This window comes from Oryx dammah, unplaced genomic scaffold, assembly GCF_014754425.2.
Source record: "Oryx dammah isolate SB20612 unplaced genomic scaffold, SCBI_Odam_1.1 HiC_scaffold_10, whole genome shotgun sequence".
Classification (NCBI taxonomy): Eukaryota; Metazoa; Chordata; class Mammalia; order Artiodactyla; family Bovidae; genus Oryx; species Oryx dammah.
The window spans coordinates 21,240,120-21,259,612 of record NW_024070194.1 but is presented as its reverse complement, the minus strand read 5'-3'; the positions used below and the strand labels follow the sequence as shown (position 1 = coordinate 21,259,612).

Below are 19,493 nucleotides of genomic sequence, written 5' to 3'. Positions count from 1 at the left end.
GTCTTTCTGCTTGATTTTCACTAGGTCACCCCCTCCCCTGCTTAAAATCCCTCACAGTGACCCTGTACCCTCAGCATAAGGACCGGTGGCTAGCTCCAGGCTCCCCTGAGCCTGCACTCATCTGTGCCTCTTGCCCCACCGTTTGGCTCCGTTTGCACATGTGTGTTAATTTGTGAGATTCTTCCAGTGTGCACGGACATGTCTGCTTTTGCTCCTGTGGCGTCCCCTCCGTGGTGCAGACAGTCTGGCTCCGGTGGCCACACAGCGCTGTTTTGCTGATAGAATGAATGAAGAAGCTGGGGAGGAGGGTGGGGTCGTGGAGTAGCAGAGGGTCTGGTGATCAGGCAGGCTTGGGAAGACCTGTGAGCTGGGCAAGCTTGGGCAGGGCACTGCCTGGCCAGCCTCTTCCAGCCTTGGCTGGCTCAGCTGTAGATGAGTCTCAACACACCCACCTGTGAGCACAAAGCAGGGGCTCCACTGTTCAGAGAAGACGGGTTTCCTAAATTTGTTTCTTTAAAAAAAAAAAAAATCCAGCCCTTTCATTTTATGGCCAGGACACATGGGGGAAGTGACTCACCTGGTCTCATCTTGGTGTTTATGTTAATCTGAACCAAACTGTTTTGGAAAGAGACTTAGCTGTGACCTGCCTACATGCAAAATGCTAGCATCTACCAACTCATCCCTGGTGCTTCTAGGAACTTGTCCTACAGAAGATATGTTGTTTTTGGATGTGTTAGTCTCGTATTCAGAAAAAAGGACAATACTTTGCTTTGTGCTTAGCTGCTCAGTCGTGTCCTACTCTTTGGGATCCCATGGACTGTAGCCTGCCAGGCTCCTTTCTCCATGGGGATTCTCCAGGCAAGAATACTGGTTTGGGTTGCTATGCCCTCCACCAGGGGATCTTCCCAACCCAGGGACTGGACACAGTTCTCCCGCATTGCAGGTGGATTTTTTACCAGCTGAGCCACCAGTGAAGCTCAATAGTAAAGGAAAAGTGAAAGTGAAGTCGATCAGCCTTGTCCAACTCTTTGCAACCCCATGGACTGTAGCCCACCAGACTCCTCCATGCACAGAATTTTCTAGGCAAGAGTATTGGAGTGGGTTGCCATTTCCTTCTCCAGGGGATCTTCCCAACCCAGCGATTGAAGCCGGGTCTCCTGTCTTGCAGGCAGATGCTTTACCGTCTGAGCCACCAGGGAATCCCGTTATAGTAAAGGAGGGCATCCTTAATAAAGGAGAAAAAAAGCAAGTGGGAGAACCTTCAGTGTTTTTAGAATCGACCACCAGGGGGCGCCTTTGGGTCAGGGGTTCCATCAGGTTAGCCTAGAGTGCGCCTGGATTTTTTTTTTTTTGGCTGCTTCCCGCAGGATGTAGGATCTGTTTTCTGACCAGGGATCAAACCCTAGCCCCCTGCATCCCTATATTGGGAGTGTGAAGTTTTAACCACTGAACCACCAGGAAAGTCCCCAGAATGCCTAGATTTATTTATTTGTTTTTAAAATATTTATTTGGCGGCATCAGTTCTTAGTTGCAGCATGTGGTATCTAGTTCCCTGACCAGGGAGCTGACCCAGTCCCCCTGCATTGGGAGTGCAGAGTCTTAGCCACTGGACCACCGGGAAAGTCCCAAGTGCCTGAATTTACAGGACAAAAATGATAATACCCAGCCCACCTCAAAGGATGTGCCAGGGTTACTTTATCCCATCTTCAGAGCTTTTGTTACAGATGGTATCTATGTCTGCTCTTCCTCACAAAAAACGCCCCTCACCAAAAAAAGAACAAAAGAAAAAAAAAAGAAGGCAATTTTAACTCTTTCATCCTTATATTGTTCTGCTGGGTTTATTTCTGTCCAGATCTCATCTCTCAAAGCTTGCTGTTGGGGTTCAGTTGCCAAGTCGTGTCTGACTCTTTGCAACCCCATGGACTGCAGCACGCCAGGCTCCTCTGTCCTCCACTATCTCCCAGAGTTTGCTCAAATTCATGTCCATTGAGTCAGTGATGCTCTCTAACCATCTCATCCTCTGCCACCCTCTTCTCTCAAAGCTCCTCAGTCAGAATTCAGATGGTTAGAATTTGGAACTTGACTTGTGCCATGTCCTTCATGGACTTCATGACAAATGGATGCTACAGACCTTGTTATTCCTGGGAACAGGTGGGGAAACCGAGGCTGGCATGGCCCATGCTGCAAATAGACAACAGCCCAGAGGAGAGAACCCAGATCAATTCAGATAAACTCAATGAGCTCAGCCCTGACCCCGAGCAGGGACCCCAGGCTTTGAGTTCCTGCTCAGCCTGCTAACCTCTCCTCTCTCTGCATTGTCATGATTCCATGTCTCTGGACCCAGTCTCTCCTATCTGCTGGGAGTGTGCCAATCATCTCTGCCACAGGTTTGGGGCCCTCCCTGTGGGCCATGTTCACCCTCCTCCCTCTGCCACACTCCAGGGAATCCAGGCAAGGATTCCTCCCCTTGTCTGTGTGGCTAAAATAATCAGAGGCTTCCCTGGTAGTCCAGTGGCTAAGACTCTGTACTCCCAATGCAGGGAGCCTGGGTTCGCTCCCTGGCTGGGGAACTGGAGCCCACAAGCTACAGCTATGGGTTTGCACGCCACAGCTAGAAGAAGCTACATGTCACAAGACCTGATGCCGCCAAATAGATAAATATTTTAAAAAAGACTTCAACCCCCAGGGTCCTTCTTACCTGACACCCTCTCCTAGGGACCCCTCTACAGCATGACCAGCACGCTGGGCTCAGAGGAGGAGAGGCTTGTCTAAGGTGAGCTAACCATGGCGTCCACTGCTCACCCTGCCACCCGATGACAGGAAGTGAGGACATCTCCTCACGGAGCCCAGCCACCCACAAGCTGCTCCTGAGTTCCCAGGTGTCCAAAGGGCCTTCCTCCGGCCTGGCCCCAAGGGCTCGGGGTGTCTCCTGCAGCATCGACCCTCTTGTTGCTGCTCAGATGCCAGGACACACCCAGCACTCACTTCTCAGTCACACAATCATCAGGCACACTGAGGGGCACAGGGGCTCATTCAGGAAGCTAGTCTTTCAAGGAGGAAAAAAGAATGAAAAAAGAATCTTTTTCCTGGCCTCCAGGCTGCTTATTTACAATGACAGTTCATGAGGAACTGTGCTGTGAGTTGAAAAAAAAAATCCATTTTGGAAGAGGTGGGGCCTGGAGGAGAAGGAGGCAGAAAAGAGGCAGTGACAGACTCTAGGCTGGTCTCCCGCCCCCCACCCCACCCCATCCCCCACCCGCACAGGGCGGCAGGGGGGCTTTTTAACAACACAACTGTGGTCTTGTTGTTGCTGCTTCATTAAAATCCTTCAAGCTTTTCCCACCCTCTAGGAGCAGCGTGTGGTGTGATGAGCAAGGCCCCATGGGATCTAGCACATTCATTCATTCATTCATTCATTCATTCAGCAAATACGTATTCAGTGCCAAGCTCTGGGCTTGGGAGAGAGAGACAAGCGGCAGCACATAAACAGACTGTCAGACTTGATGCACGTGCCATAAGGAACAGTGGGGGAGGGGAGGAGGCAGAGGCGGGGTGGTCAGGGCAGGCCCCCAGGAGGAGGTGACACCCGAGCTGAGACTTGACTAAGGAGGGAGAGTTAGCCCAGGAGGCCGCAGGAGGCTGGCACTGCAGAGGCAGTGATGGGGAGGCCGGCAGGACGGGACGCGACAGGAGAAGCGGGGGCTGGATCGTGCAGGATGGCCTGACAGATGGGGAAACCGAGGCAGGTCCCGGTGACTTGCACACGGCCCTGCGGCTAGGCGGCTGCTCCCTTCCTAACTGCCCCCACTCGAGGTACGAACTCTGTTCAAACAGAGCTGAGTTGCCTGGGGCGGGTCGCGTGTCCGCCTGGGGCTTCCCAGGGCAGGGCTGCTTTGGCCGCCTCGGGGGCCTGGGGCCCTGTGTGTAGTAGACACTCATAGCTTTCACTGAGTTGGATCTCGGCATTGCATCTCCAGGATGCCGCCCAATGCCTGCAAAACAGCAGGGGCCCTGAGAGCGAGCAGGCTGCGCCGAGGCTGCCCTGGTCCAGGTTGCAGCCCACAGGCAGTCAGCCGCGCAGCGGCTGCGTCTGTGCCCGGGGGGCCCTCCTGGCCCTCACTGCTTGCTGCTGATTAGAGCTGTCATCACGATGTGGATGTGGGGGCTTGGCGGGGCTGAGAGCATTGCGGGTCCCCAAGGAGCTCCAAAGCCAGCACCGCATCCGGCTTCACCGCTAATCTGCATCCCAGTAAACCCAGTACTAGTTCACAAGTCAAGGGCAGAAGCCAGCAGAGCCGCGCTTCAGGATGTCTTCGGTGATTGGGGGGCTGTTTGCTTAGGCAGGGGGCTGTCTAGGAGCCCCCCTCTACCTTGCTGGTGCCTGGGGAAGAAAACCCCACCCCGTGAGAGCAGGTATCCAGTAATCCATACTGGGCATCTCCGAGGTTTGGGGCCTTCTAGAAAGCTCCGCTGGGGGAAGTGTGATGGGGGTGGGTTTATCAGCTCTGGTAGAGGAACAGAAACCTTGGTTCAGGATGTGGCAGGTGTGAAAGGAAGAGGAAGTGCATGAGCTACAGCTGGGCTCTTTCCGAGGCCAAGGCTGTCGTCTGGGCAACCTTTGGCTTCTCCCGGTGGTGCGACAGGGTTTCTGTAGTGGCCGCCTCACCTAGAGGAACCCAGGCAGAGAAGGGGCAGCACAGAGAAGTCCCGGGGGAGGCGCCCTGCCTCCTGTCCTCCCCCTGCTGAGATGGTCGAAGTGTCCACCCACCAAGAATGGGTGTCGGCCGTGGGTGCAGGGCCCTTGAATTCCAGGCCTGTGCTGTCTAGGAGCCAGACATGGAAAGAAGCAAGTACAGTTCAGGTGATCGGACGGAAGCCCCGTCAAGACACTCTGCGGTGAGGTGGAGGGGATGAGGGAGATGGCTGTCTCCACTCGGGAGCAGCAAGAGGGGTGCTGGGCGAGGTGTCACACCCGCCACAATAACAGCCACCTCAGCAGTGACGGCTGCCGCCGATGGGCTCACCGTGCGCCCCAAGAATGCACGCTTGTCATATGAATTCCTCCCACAGTTCCAGAATAGCCATGGCTCCCAGATCAGAGATGAGGAAACCGAGGCACGAAGAGGTGAGAGACTTGCCCACGGGCCCCCGTGCAGTAAGGGTGGTCTGGAAGGAGGAAGCTGGCACGTTGCTCCAGAGATGCTCCCCCAAGGTAGCGGCGGGGCTTCCGGGCGGCAGTGTGTTTAACCCTGCCAACTGGTCCCGCCTTATTGTCAGCATCACTAGCTACCCTTGCTACTCTGCTCATCCCAGCCTAACAGCGTGGGGTCTCTTCCCAGGTGTGACACGAAGGCCAGGACCAGGGGGCAAGGCGGACTCGGCCTGCAGACGAGCCTGCGAGGAGGAGACCGTGGCCCAGGGGCTTCACAGTTACTAGATTTCCTCTGCTCTCCAAAGGCTGCCTCCTCTCCTCTGCCCGCCTCCGCCTGCGTCAGTAGCCTGCAAATTGCCAAATGTTGATAACTACTGGAGGCCCCCAATCATCTAATCAACACCTGAGAGGGAGGAAGCACGATGTGTGTGTGTCCTAGAACCCTGGGTGTGGGTGTGGGTGTCCTAGAGCCCTGGGCATCCTTCTCTCACTGGGCATCCTTCTGAATCCTGAGGATGGAAGTGAACGGGGGTCCTGGGCCTAGTTCTCTGAGACCTGCGCAGGCCAAGGTCACAGGACCCTTCCAGGCCAAGCAGCACCTCTCCTTCCCTGAGTTGAGCAAGCCTCACAAGGAGAGTAGGAGGCCCACAGGGAGATGCCCCTGATGGCCATAGCTGGCCAGGACTCTCGGGCCAGCCAGCATCCAGCCTCTTCCAAAACTCTGGGCCTTGGCGAGGTGGTTTGAGGAGGAAAATGCTGACAAGGAGCAGGGATCTCAAAAGTATCTAGTTTAAATTTTCCCTGGTCCAGATAGGGTAACAGAGGAGCAGAGAAAGGACACAGGTCACCCAGGATCACCCGGCAATTTAGACGCAAGTTCCTGACTCCCCCATCCCGTACTTCTCACCAATAAGAGCGGCCCTTCCTCCCAATTCACCTTCTTCACAGGCTTTCTCTCCAAGAGGCAGGAAGTGACATGTAAGGAAAGGCTTTGGACCTCCGCGGACTGGTTTGAAGCCTCACTCCCCCACTTAATTGCTGTGTGACTTTGGGCGAATGCATTTCCTTCTCTGAGTTGATTTCCTCATCTGTAAAATGGGGAAAATAACTACTTCTTAAAGGAAAAAGGAACTTTCCTGTTGGTTCAGTGGTTAAGACTCTGTGCTTCCAATGTAGGAAGTGTAGGTTCATTCCCTGGTTGGGGGTACTAGCATCCCACATGCCGTGTGATCTTAAAAAAAAAAAAAAAAGAGGAATAACTGCTGCTTAATGTTGTGGTGAGAATTCAGTGGAATAAGGTGTCTGTGGGATGGACCGCTCCTCCTTGCCCCCTGGCTGGCCTCCCTGACTCGCTCTGTGATGGCAAATACACCCAAACTCAGAAACACACATTCTCTGTCCGGCCTTTCTGACAGGGCTGAACATCCTCCCCCGCTGGCCTCAAGCACAGGGCTTCTCTCTGGATGGCTTCTCTGGCCCGGGGGGGATGCAGAGAGAGATGGACATCTCCTGAAAGAGAGTGCTCCCAGGGGCTGGAGTGGACGGGAGGTTTGCTGAGAGCTCAGCCCCCACTTCGCCCATCCCTCAAGAGTCTCCTGACTGTGGGGGGGGGGCTGCTGGGGGGAGGGGCTCCTGGGGAGCAGCCTTCACCCCCTCCCATGGCGGGCTCATGTCTGCTGAAGGGCGCTAGGCGGGCAGTGGAGCTGAAAGCTGCTGACAGCAGGCCTCTGAGGAGGAGTGTGGAGGGGAGGAGGGGGGAGGTGGTAAAGGAAGACAGAGGAGGAGGAGAAGGAGGAGAGACGGAGGGGGTCCTGCTCAGCCCCCATGGCCCACCCCGGACAAGCTAAGAAAAGCTCTGGGAGGAGAACAACCGCCAAAGATGCACAGTTGCCCGCCCCAGCCACCAAGCTGGGGGCCCTTCCTTCCCCCGAGCCAGCTGCCCCTGGCAGATTAGCATTCGACTCCGGAAAAGCTGGCCCCGCACACCAACCCATGGGAGGCTGCCAGCTGAGTCAGCCGCTCTACCTGTCAGGAAATCATTCATAAAATATGACACCTTCCCAGCGGCCAGCGCCCGGCCTCACCCCAGCCACTGTCCCTGCCGCCCCCAGCCCCACCAGCACAGGGCCTCCAGCCCTCCCTCCCTCCCGCCCCCACCCCCAGCCACTCTGTACTCTTCTCCTGGGATTACAAGAAATAAGGCCAGTTCAGCCTCCATAAATCAGTATTTACGTATGGGTCGCCTGCCCTGGGGACGACAGCCCAACAGCTGAGTCAAGAAGAGCGACTACTTCATTCAATTATGAGCAAAAGTCGGTGACACAGCTTCCGAAGGGTTTTCCGTGTCACGGCCACTCGGGGCGTGGGCACTTCTTTATCTTTGGTTTCTGTATGAATAGCTGGAGGCTCCTAGGACACCTCACTCGACATAGCTAAACACGGACCACACACAGCCAGTCCTCCAACAGAGGAAAACTGGGGGGCCCGGGGGCAGGCAGCAACTTGCCCCAGGTCACATGTGAGTTCAAAGTGGAAGCCCACATCCTCAAACTGCCAATGATATGCCACATTCTTCTCACTCCCCACCACTCAAACTGTGATGCACTCTCTCACTTGGGAGATAAAAGGCAGGTGACTCTCCTGCTGAAGAACTGGATTCTTTATCACAGCCCTGTGTGCCTGGGCCCTGCTTCCCTCCACCCTCACCACATTCCCATGTGCTCTCCTTTGCAACCACTTGTTTCTCAAGCACACCAAGGGTGCCTCAGGGCCTTTGCACATGCCTGCGCCTTCTCCCTTCCATTCATTACATGCCAGGCTCCCTAGCATCCTGCAGGATTAGGTTCCGCATCACCTCGGAGAGACCTTCCCTGACCATCAGGAGAAACAGCCCCCAACACTATTCCCTAGCCTCACATGAAAACTGCTCCCATTCTAATCCATAGTACCAGCTAATCATGTACTTCTTCACCTGTCAACTGCCTGTCTCCCCCGGGGAGAGTAAGCCTGTGAGGTTGGTTTTACTCACGATGATGTCCTCGCACAATGCTTGGTATGAAACAGGCCCTTGGTAAATATTTGTTGCATGAAAAATGAACGATTTCTCATTGTGTACCATCAGAACCCCTCAGGCTGGCACTTAAGTCCCTTTATCTTCTGACCACACCACTAAGTTGAGCAGTTAAATGATCAGAACACATCTTCCCCATTCATCATTCTTATTTGGTGTTCTTGACAGAGGGACTCAGAAGGGCCCTGGAGGGTGAGGGTGGAGCCAGGAGCTGGGAGCCCAGGAACAGAGCCCCTCGGCGCCGCCCAGCTCAGTAGGTGCACTGACAGCAGGGTGCTGTGGGAGCTGTAGGAGGCTGTTCTCTGAAACTGCCCTTATTTCTATTCTCTGTGCCCCCGGGAGTGGCAGAGTCATCAAACACTCACTGCTTCATGAGAAGGGTTTCAAGCTACATCTGGGTCACCCTTCTGATCAACTGCTGATCAGCTCTGACCCACCAGGACTCAGACCTACTTTAGAAGCTGAGGCAAACATATCCAAGTCAGACAAGGGATCACAACATTATACATCCATTGGAATCACCCAGGGATCCTGTGAAGACCCCAGATGCCCTGGCCCCTGCCCGCTTGGGCCCATGATGATTGCACAGGTCTGTCTGAGCTTGGGTAAGGTGAGCACCCGGGAGGTTCTGATGCACACTGAAGGCTGTCAGTGAGCCCAGCTCTGGCCGGACACTGTAGTGATCTGAGCAGCTCTGGAAAACATTGACACCAAGCCCCTCTGTACAGAGATCCTGACTCAAGGGCTGGGGGTTTTCATTCCCCAGGTGACTCTACAGTGCTGCCACGGTTAGGAACCACTGCCCAGGTCCTTGGTTTCTAGACTGCTTTCGCTGACCCAAGTCAGGGGACCTGGCTCTTCTTGCAGGTGGTGGATGTTAGGTGAACACTGATTGAGTGCTTGCTGTGAGCTGTGCTGGACACACCCTTGCCCTTAAAGTCTCCACCCCCACTGGGGCTGGGAGACAGCCTGGAGGGGGACCATGCCAGGGGCAGGTGGGCACTGATGCTCCTGCCCCTCTCCTGCTTAACCCCTGTCTGTGACTCCCTTTAGACCAAGTTCTAAGGCTCACCTGGTAGGATCTGGTCCCTGACTATCTTCCTGGCCTTCTCTCCTGCGGTTCTGGTTCCCCAACACATACCTCAGGGCCTTCCTCATCTTAAATGACCTCCAGTTTTTCCACAAGCACCACAAGTTTTTCCCACCTCCCTGCCAAGGGAGCTCCCGCTGTTACCCACTGCTGGGTCCTCAATCACCCCTCGCCAGCCTTCCTCACTCCTGCTGGGCTTCACCCAGTTGGTCAGAAGACTCCATCAGGGCTCCTAGGGTGTGTTCTGCACACTTCCTCTAGTGGGCATCTGTCATGCTGCCTCAAAGTCGCTGTCCACCACCCGGAAAGCAAGGCTGGGTGTCCCCAGCATCTAACACAGGCACTTAAGGGTCTGGGGGAGAGGAGGGTAGCAAAGGCAAGTTGTGTTTTTGGTTTACTTTGGCCAAAGTTCTACAGACTTCTTAGAGAATGGATAGTCTCTAACTGGGCAGTCAGGAGACTACTCAATACCAACTCAAGGACTAGAAAGCTGCCATGAGAATGGAAATCCAGAACTTGGCAGGCTAGATACTACCAAGATACCTTATCACTCGGTTAGAATCTAGACTCTGCCGTGTACCAGCTGTGGGCCTTTGGGCCAGCTATTAAACTCTCTTGAGTCTCGGTTTCCTCCTCTGTACAATAGAGATAATTATAGTGCTAGCCCAGGGCTGCTGAAAGAAGTAAAACAAGCCAATGTATATAAAGCTTTTAACGCAGCAGTGCCTGGCATAAGGAATCATTCAGTAAATGTTGGCAATTATTACTGTTATTATTGCTCATGGAACACCCATGCTGAAAAAGCCTTAAGAGATCACCTAAATTAACTCTTGCATTTTAGAGCCAGGGAAAAGGAAGGTCTCACTGGCTTTTCTGTCCAGGCTTGCAAAGCCAGAGCAGGACCAAGCCAATGGGGTCTCCTCCTGGGCCATCAAGGAGAGCAGGGAGGGGGCTGCTGGGGATCAGCTGATGTGTTGGCCAGATGCCAGCTGGACCCTGGAATGACTTGGGAGTCTGACAGTCCCTACATCTCGGCTCTGTTCCAGGCCAAATCACTGAGCATATTTTAGGATCAGCAAAAACCCACAATGCCTTTGGCTGAGCACTTTCCCTCTTCTTGTTGAAGCCCAGGGGTATTTTCGAGGAAATTGAGTCCATCTGTTTCTGATTCATTTGTACTTAACTCACCACCAAGCTGTTTTGTAAGAGCCCTTTGATGTGAAAGCAGCCTTATTCCATAAGCCTCTCTAAGCTTTTATTTAGTCAACAGTAGGTAAACGGGGCTCTCCAAAGAGGCCAGAGGCAGCTTCTTCATCTCTCACAACGCACAGGCCACGTGACTTGGAAGTGTGGCCCTCAGATCCCTCTCTTCAGGCCTGTCAGGGCAAAGTGACCACGCCCTGACTCTGGACTAGTCTGGAGCTCCTGGCCACCTCTCCTCCCAGGGCGCTGTGACCCAGTGTCCTCCTCCACTCCACTGCCTGTCCACATGGATTTACAATTTCCCGTGCATTTCTTAATTTCAAGTTCCTCGAAGGTGAGTGGCAGGTGTCCTAATTCATCACGACCCCTACCACCCCAGCACCATGCCCTTTGCACAGTTACAGGGACCATCACTTCCAAATCAAAAACCCATGGGAAAGATCTAACAAGTGTAAGGGTCCCCAAAGGGACAAAGGGATGGAATATTTGAAGTTGGGGCTGCCAAGAATTTAATGAGCTCAGAGAACTGCTGATTGAACTGAAAGTCCCAGGATATGAAGGGAGAGTCTGTCTCCCCTTCTGTCTGCTGCCCAGACCAAAGCACCCACGAAGTCTCACAGCTTCTCTGTTTCATTCAGCAGGATGAAAATTAGAAATCTCTTAACTCAAGAGAACGAATGAAAACTCTTTACTAAACTCAAGGCTGAGTCACAAGATGCTCCTGAAGGGAAGCCTAGGTGTTTTAGGGGATGTCCCTAAATTTTGGAGTGCTTTCAAGGCTCCACAGCCCAATCTAGAGGTGTCTCTGTTAGATGGTATGATCTTAGAGGGAGGTCTCCCCTGGGCTGGTCATACCCTGTGTTTATTAATGACATAGTTGGTGGTCTCTTAAATGCAGGGGGTGGTATAGCCCAGTGGCCTTCAAAGGCAGGCTTGCGTCATAGTTAACCTCCGAGGGCTGGTTACCATGCAGAGCACTGGGTCACAGCCCTAGAGTTCCTGACCCGTAGGTCTAGAGCAGGGCCCAAGAACTTGTATTTCTCCAAAGTTCCCAGGGGATGCTCACACTGTGGGTCCTGGGACTACACTTTGAGAATCACTAGTCTAGCCACTCATTTAGTCCTGCGGTGAGACTATCAGGGGTGCAGCGGCCACCTACTGCCACTGAATGTGTTTTGTTTTGGTTTCCCCTTTTCTCAGTACTAAGTTAGTGAGGGGGTGACGGTGTAGGCTGCGTGCCCCATGGAGACCACCTCATTCAATCCTCACAACTGGGCTTCCCTGGTAGCTCAGTGGTAAAGAAATCACCAATGCACCAATGCAGGAGACATGGGTTTGATCCTGGATCCAGGAAGATCCCACATGCCGTGGGACAAAAAAGCCGGGATGCCACAACTATTGAGCCTGTGTTAGAGCCTGGGAGTTGCAACCACTGAGCCCACATGCTGCAGCTACTGAAGTCTGTATGCCCAAGAGGCTATGCCCCACAACAGGAGAAGTCACCGCAATGAGAAGCCTGCACACTGCCACCAGAGCGGGGAAATAATGGCTCCAAGAACCTGACAAGTAACATGACTACAATGAAGCGAGACAACTGGGGCATCTCTCTAGAGATTCATGGGCTAGAAAGAAGCTGCCACAATGTTGGAGAGACCTGGAGGCTGTGAACTCCAGGCTCTGTGGGGGCGGAGCTGAGCTCAGAGGCCAGGAGGTCTCTGGAGAAGGAGAAAAGCAGCCTGATGAACAAAGCCTCCAGCTATGAGAAGTAGCTGAAATTGGTTCAGCAGGAGAATCACAAGAACATGCTGCTGTCTGTGGCCACCTTCCTCTTCCTGACCCTCGTCTACGCCTCGTGGACCTGGCGAGCCTGAGATTTCTCCGGTCAGCGCAGCAATATTTAAGAGTCCCGGAGTCATTATTTCCCTGCTCACTGAAACTAGAGAAAAGCCCACGTGAGCAGAGCCAAAAATAAAAATAGAAAATTAATTATAAAAAGACCCTCACAATTACCCTGTGAGGTTGACACTGTCTCCATTTTACCGATGAACCAGAGAGGAGAGGTGAAGCAAACCTCCTCAAGGTTGCACACTGCTTCACCCAGGAGTGGGTGCACGGCGAGAGAGTCAAAATACTCTCACTGAGTGAATGCATCTGTGAACACAGATGGCTATTTGAACCCACGTCTGATGCCAAAGCTCAGACTCATTCCACCACACTAGCAGGAAGTGCTGAAGGAGGTTATGGAAGGTCTGGGGCGGGAAGGACTGAAGTTTTTCTCTCCCTCCTTCCTCCGCTGCTACCCCTGCCCCCCTCTTCCTCTCTCTATGGCTTTCTTTTCTCTATGAAAGTAGTGATCTGACTAAAGCTTCTCTGAGTCTCCCGTCAGGGTTCAGGGTCTGACCCAGGGAAGCAGAAATGAAAAGCAGTAGGGAGAAGCTGGTCCCAGAGGGGATATGGGGGAGAAGTGGGATCACCTGCCAGAGGAGTGAAGACAAGGCCCAGGTTAAGGGCCCAGATCAGCCCCAGGGCGTCACCCGACCTCATCAGAGGCAAGGCGTCTAGAAATAATTCAGGTAGGTGGGGTGGAGGAAGTGTAGTTGTTTTGGTTGAAAAAACTTAAAATTAAAAAAAAAAAGATGTTCTTTTTAGCAATTTAGGGGGTAGGGAAGGAGTTCTCTTTGAATTTGTCACTGTGCACCTTTCATGTATTATCTCTACAAATAGATCACACTAACGGGGCTTCCCCAGGGCTCAATGGTAAAGAATCTGCCTGCCAACTCAGGAGATGCAGGTTCAATCCCTGGGTCAGGAAGATCCCCTGGAGAAGCAAATGACAACCCACTCCAGTATTCTTGCCTGGGAAATCCCATAGGCAGAGGAGCCTTGTGGGCTACAGTCTGTGGACTCACAGAATCAGACATGACTTGGTGACTAAACATCACAAATTGATGCTTACATTGAAAAATTTAGATATTACAGATACTCAAAAGAACAAATTCAAAACCTGTTATTCCATGGCCCAGAAATCACCACTGATAATATTTTCCTTTATATTCACTTTATCAACTTACTAATTTATTTCTATGTAAACTTTACAAGAGTAGGTTCACCTTGATCTTACTGTTTTGTAACCTGATTTTTTTTAGCTGTATATCATGACCAAGGTCCTTTTACTGTCTTCTTCAATATCCATTTCAATGGCTGAATGCTCGTCCATTACATACATACACCATAATGGATATACCCAATCTATTGCCTGATATTAGATTGTTTCCATTATTTGTTATATCAATTTTAGTTTATTTTGCACTAGTACACATTATTCATTTTTGGGTTATCCATGGTTTAAAAGAGCCCCATTGGATCAAGAGATAACACAGAGTGAGAAATGAAATATTCATGGAGATGTTTCAGTGTAGGTTTGATTTTGTAATACTTCTTAATTTACGTTAAGTTCAATTAAAACCTTTCTAGTTGTAATTCTATGGAATGTGAATTGTATCTTGGTAAAAACCAAAAATTCTTTCTAGTTGGGAGGCAGAAGACTAAAATTCCAACTGTTGCCATGTGACGTCATGTGGTGTAACCCTTGGTGTGTCCTTTTTCTCAGACACTGGTGTAACAATATGCAACTCTCAGAGTGTCCTGAGGTTCAAACAAGATGACGTATCTGAAGGAATGGATGCTGTTCTCTATTCATAATCACTAAAGCAAGAAATAAGCCATTCCAGATTTTAAAAACTGGGATGTAGCCTTAAGTCAGGGATAAAAAGGAAAAAACTACTGACACGTCAATAATATAGAAGAATCTGAAATACATTATGCTAAGTGGAAGAAGCGAGTCACACAAGGGTATGTACTGAGTTATTTCATTTATACAACATTCTGGAAAAGGTAAACTGAGGGGACAGTAGTTACCAGGGCTAGGAGTGTGGGAAGGGGACTGACTGTAAAACCTCCTGAGGGGGGCTTCCACCTGCCAATGCAGGGGACATGCATGCGATCCCTGCTTGGGGATGATCCCACACGCTTCAGGGCAGCTAAGCCCACGCGCCACAGCTACTGAGGCCCTGTGCCTAGAGTTGGTGCTCCGCAACAATTAGAGGCCCAGGCGCCACAATCAGACAAAGCCCCTGCACAGCAGTGAAGACCCAGCACAGCCAAAATTAAAATGAAAAACAAATCTTAAAAAAAGGCCCACGAGGGGACTTTCCGGGGTGGTGGAAGTATTTTACATGTTGATTGCAGTGGTGGTTACAGTTTTCAAAACTCATTGAACTGTCCCCTTAAAAAGGGTGAATTTTACTGTATGTAAATTATGTCTTAGTAACTTTGACTCCCCTCAAAAAAACAAAAAAACAATGTTTAGGGAATTCCCTGGCAGTCCAGCTGTTAGGAGTCCGCACTTTACTGCTGAGGGCCTCAGTTCAATCCCTGGTCGGGTAACTAAAATCCTACAAGTCACAGAGGGCGGCCAAAAAAATTTAAAAAAAGGTCTAGTGCTTCTCAAGTATAAAGTATCATCCATCAGGTACTATCTATAGTACTTTTCATAGAAATTCTGAAATACATTTGTGAAACATGGCAAATGTAAAAAATACAATCTCAAAAAGACCAAACATGCTCAGCAAAATAAGTGTTACTGGGTTGCCTTTTGGAAAGCTCATTTCTACATTCTAACAAATGCTCATGATTGGGCAGCTGGTCTCACTGGGGAACAGCTGACCATTTGGACTATGGGGATTCTCCTTGTTATCCCCTGTTTTTTTTTTTTTAATATCACTAGAGGAAAAAGAAACAACGGTGTCACAACTGAAAGAATAGGAAACGCCCCCTTCCACCCCAACCAGGACAGCCTTTCCCCTTCAGGGAAAGAATACAGGTCTTTCTGGTTGATCTTCTCTTGGCCTGACCACTGCCATCTTAATGAACACCATGCTCCAAAAGTAAATAAAACATAAACAAGAATAACCTGCAGCCAAAAACCACCCTAACAGCTAGCAGATTTCTAATAAGAATAGGAACAAGAGGGGATCAATGGAAAGATGAAGTGCTAACAGTGAAAAAAGAATCTGCTCACAGCACTTCGGTGAAACCCCTGCCCTGCAGTCTGCGGCCCTGATCAATGCGCCTGACCCAATAGCTTGTATTTGTGACGAAATTCCAATACAACCAAGGGATTGAAGTAGTTCCTGGAGTTCATGATGGAATCTGACCTACAAATGGAAGTGAGGATATAATCTCTTTCGGAGAAATAAGGTTGCTGAAAACAAAGGGACAGTTCTCTGTATGCACAGGGCCTGGTGGAACTCTGGCCCATAGGAGGCGCTCCAAGAATGTTTGTGGAGTCAGGGAACAAGGCATTGGAAGATGGCCCCTGGAAGAAGGGTGCTCAACCCAACCGCTTCACGCTAAAGACTCATCTACGATCCATGTTAAAAATGATCAACAATCAAACCGGTTTCCCCTGATTTATTCTAAAGCCATGCAGGGAATTGCTGCATGGTCCAGGGGTTAAGATGCCATGAGCCCATGGCAGGGGGTGTGGGTTCGATCCCTGATCAGGGAACCAAGATCCCACATGCTGCAGTACAGCCAAAAAATAAATAAATAAATAAAACAGTCTGCCGTGGAGGGTCTGCTGCTGCTGCTAAGTCGCTTCAGTCGTGTCCGACTCTGTACGACCCCAGAGACGGCAGCCCACCAGGCTCCCCCGTCCCTGGGATTCTCCAGGCAAGAACACTGGAGTGGGTTGCCATTTCCTTCTCCAATGCATGAAAGTGAAAAGTGAAAGTGAAGTCGCTCAGTCGTGTCCGACTCTTCGAGACCCCATGGACTGCAGCCTGCCAGGTTCCTCCGCCCATGGGATTTTCCAGGCAAGAGTACTGGAGTGGGGTGCCACTGCCTTCTCCGGTGGAGTGCCTACACAGCCTCATTTCAACTAACAACAGGTGAGGGGTGGGACACAGGGAGTTTGGGATTGACATGTACCCACTGCTATATTTAAAATGAATAAACAATGGAGGACCTACTGTATAAGGTAGGAAACTGTGCCTTATAATGTAAGTTCCTATTCTATGTAACCGTTAGACTGTTACGTAACAATCTAAATGGGAAAAGAATTTGAAAAAAAGAATAGATACATGTGTATGTATAACTGAATCATTTTTGCTGTACTCCTGAAGCTAACGACACCATTGTTAATCAACTATACTCCAGGGACTTCCCTGGTGGCACAGTGGATGGGAATCCACCTGCCAAGGCAGGGGGCATAGGTTTGATCCCTGGTCCAGGAAGATTCCACATACCAAAGAGCCACTAAGGCCAGACACCACACTACTGAGCTGGAGCTCTGGGGCCTAGGAGCCACGACTGCTGAGCCTGCGTGTCACAACTAGTGAAGCCCGAGAACCTAGAGCCTGTGCTCTGCAGCAAGAGAGGCCACAGCAATGAGAAGCCTGCGCTTGGCAACGAAGACTGGCCCTGCTCAATGCAACTGGAGAAAGCTGGCGCAAAGCAATGAAGACCCAGAGCAGCCAAAAGTAAATTAAAAAAATAAAAATGACACTCCAATATAAGGTAAAAAAAAGAAAACTAACAACAGGGCCTGTTAGCCCATTATCAGACAGGGGTAGGAGGGAGTAGAGTTGACTGATATCAGGTGTTGGCATGATTGAGCTGAAAAGCAAACCTCTTATCAAGAAGTTTACACACTAGTGGGGAAGAGAATTCTGGAAACAATGATATTAATTTGATAATCAAGAGCTGACCGTTAGCTGAGCAGACATTGTGCTAAGTGGCCTGTCCAATAACGTTGAGAGGTAAGAACCATACCCATTTTATTTTTCAAGTATTTTTGGCCATGCTGGGTGGCTTGCGAGGTCTTAGTTCCCTGACCGTGGATTGAACCCATGCCCCTTGCTGTGGAAGCATGGAGTCTTAACCACTGGACCTCCCAGGAAGTCCAAGAACTGTACCCATTTTATTATTTTATTTGGCTGCACTGTGTCTTCGTTGTTGCATATGGGATCTAGTTCCCCAACCAGGGATCGAACCTGGGCCCCTGCATTAGGAGCTCAGAGTCTTAGCCACTGGACCACCAAGGAAGTCCCATATGCCCATTTTAAAAAGAGGAAACTAAGGCTCTGAGAGGTTAGGAGCTTGCCTGAGGTCACACAGGCAGTGAGTAGAGGGGCTGGGAAAGGAACCCGAGAGATGTGACTCCAGGACCGCACTCCTGGCCCCTGCAGCCCAGCTATAGGGAGCCGAGGCCTGGAGCTGTCAGGGGAGGGTCTCAGACCTGTCAAGGATGCTGCATCTAGAGGTGTGGGAAAGCACTGGATCCCAAGGGCAGGAGAGGCCGATGGCCTCATGGTGGACCAGACTCTCCGATATAGGACCTTGCCAAGAGGCAGTGGAGGTAGAGCTGTGGGAGACACAAGCAGGGCCAGACTGTCAGGCTTTCGCACTTTATCCAGGACCCCGGCAGAGCCATGAGCCTTTGGATCTGTCGGTTGATGTGAGTCTTGCCCAGGAGAATGCTCACGTAGGGACAGGCCAGGCTATAGAAGCTGGAAAGCTGAGAACTGGGGTGGAGCCAACAGGAAGCCACTGTGGTGGTGCAGGTGGGTAGGAGAGCCTGAACTGGACAGGGCCAGGATCTCCTTGGTTAGAATCCACCCAGTGGAGCCAGGTTCAGGTCTCACAGAGCATCTGATGCAAACCAGCCCTGGGTGGTTCGCTGGGCTGATCCTCTTGGGTATCTCAGGATTCTGCTGTTTCTGAACCAGGCAGACCCCATGGTTCACAAGGCAGCCTAGACCACTGGCCAGCAACCAATTTCGCTCTCTAGTCTGTTTCCCCTTCGGTAATATGAATGGATTTAATTAGACTGCACTTGAGGTAACTTCCTGTTCTGACATTCTGTGAATTCTTTTTACATTAGATTCCTATGGTGTCAGGTACATGAAACCTCATGGACACATTTTTAAGTTCTGTTCAAAGGCACTGACTTGCTCTTCTTTGGGACCTGTGGGCAGTGATCTTCCATAAACTGGAACAGGGTTTCCCTGGTAATTCAGCTGTAAATAATCCGCCTACATCACGGGAGACCTGGGTTCAATCCCTGGGTCAGGAAGATCCCCTGGAGAAGGGAATGGCAGGCCACTCCAGCATTCTTGCCTGGAGAATTCCATGGACAGAAGAGCCTGGCAGGATACATACAGTCCAGGGGTTCACAAAGAGTCGGACACAACTGAGCGAGTCACACACATACTGAAGAGGTGAGTTTGGCACTGTGATGGTTTGGTTTGTGTGTCAACTTGGCTGAGCCACTGTGCCCAGATTTTGGCCAAACATTATTCTGGATGTTTCTATAAAGGTGTTTTGGGGATGAGATTAACATTTAAATTTGTGGACTTAAAATCAGAGTAAAGTAGATTCCCTTGCATAATGTGGGTGGGCCTCATCCAATCAGCTGAAGGTCTTATTAGACCAAAGACTGACTCCCACGCCTCCTCCCAGCAAGAAGGAATTCTGTCAGCAGGCTGCCTCTGCACTGCATCTGCAACTTGTCCCTGGGTCTTGAGCCAGCCAGCCTACCCTACAGATTTTGGATTTACCAAACCTCCATAATCCTGGGAGCCAGTTCTTAAAACAATCCTCTCCTTTTCCTCTCTCTCTCTCTCTCACACACACAGCTGGTTCTGCGCTCTGGAGAACACTGACTAATACCTGCACTATTTATCAAAATTGCAAATGCCGGTCATAACCCAGCCACATATCAGAATATGCTGTAGTCACAGAAAACGATGCAGTCTATTTATGTACTAACATGGAAAGATCTCCAAGATATATTAAGAATAATGTGTACAGTGTGCAAACAACAAAAATATTAAACTTCCTATTGCTTACGTGTGTGGGGGGGAACTCTGGAAGGATAGCTAAGAAACTAACAGCAGGGTTACCTGTTGGAGGAG

General features: G+C 50.9%; 1 pseudogene; it reads left to right on the top strand.

The window, feature by feature from the left end:
- Window positions 1–10,017: 10,017 nt before the first annotated feature.
- LOC120868738 lies at window positions 10,018–15,309 on the top strand (annotated as a pseudogene).
- The last annotated feature ends 4,184 nt before the right edge of the window (window positions 15,310–19,493 follow it).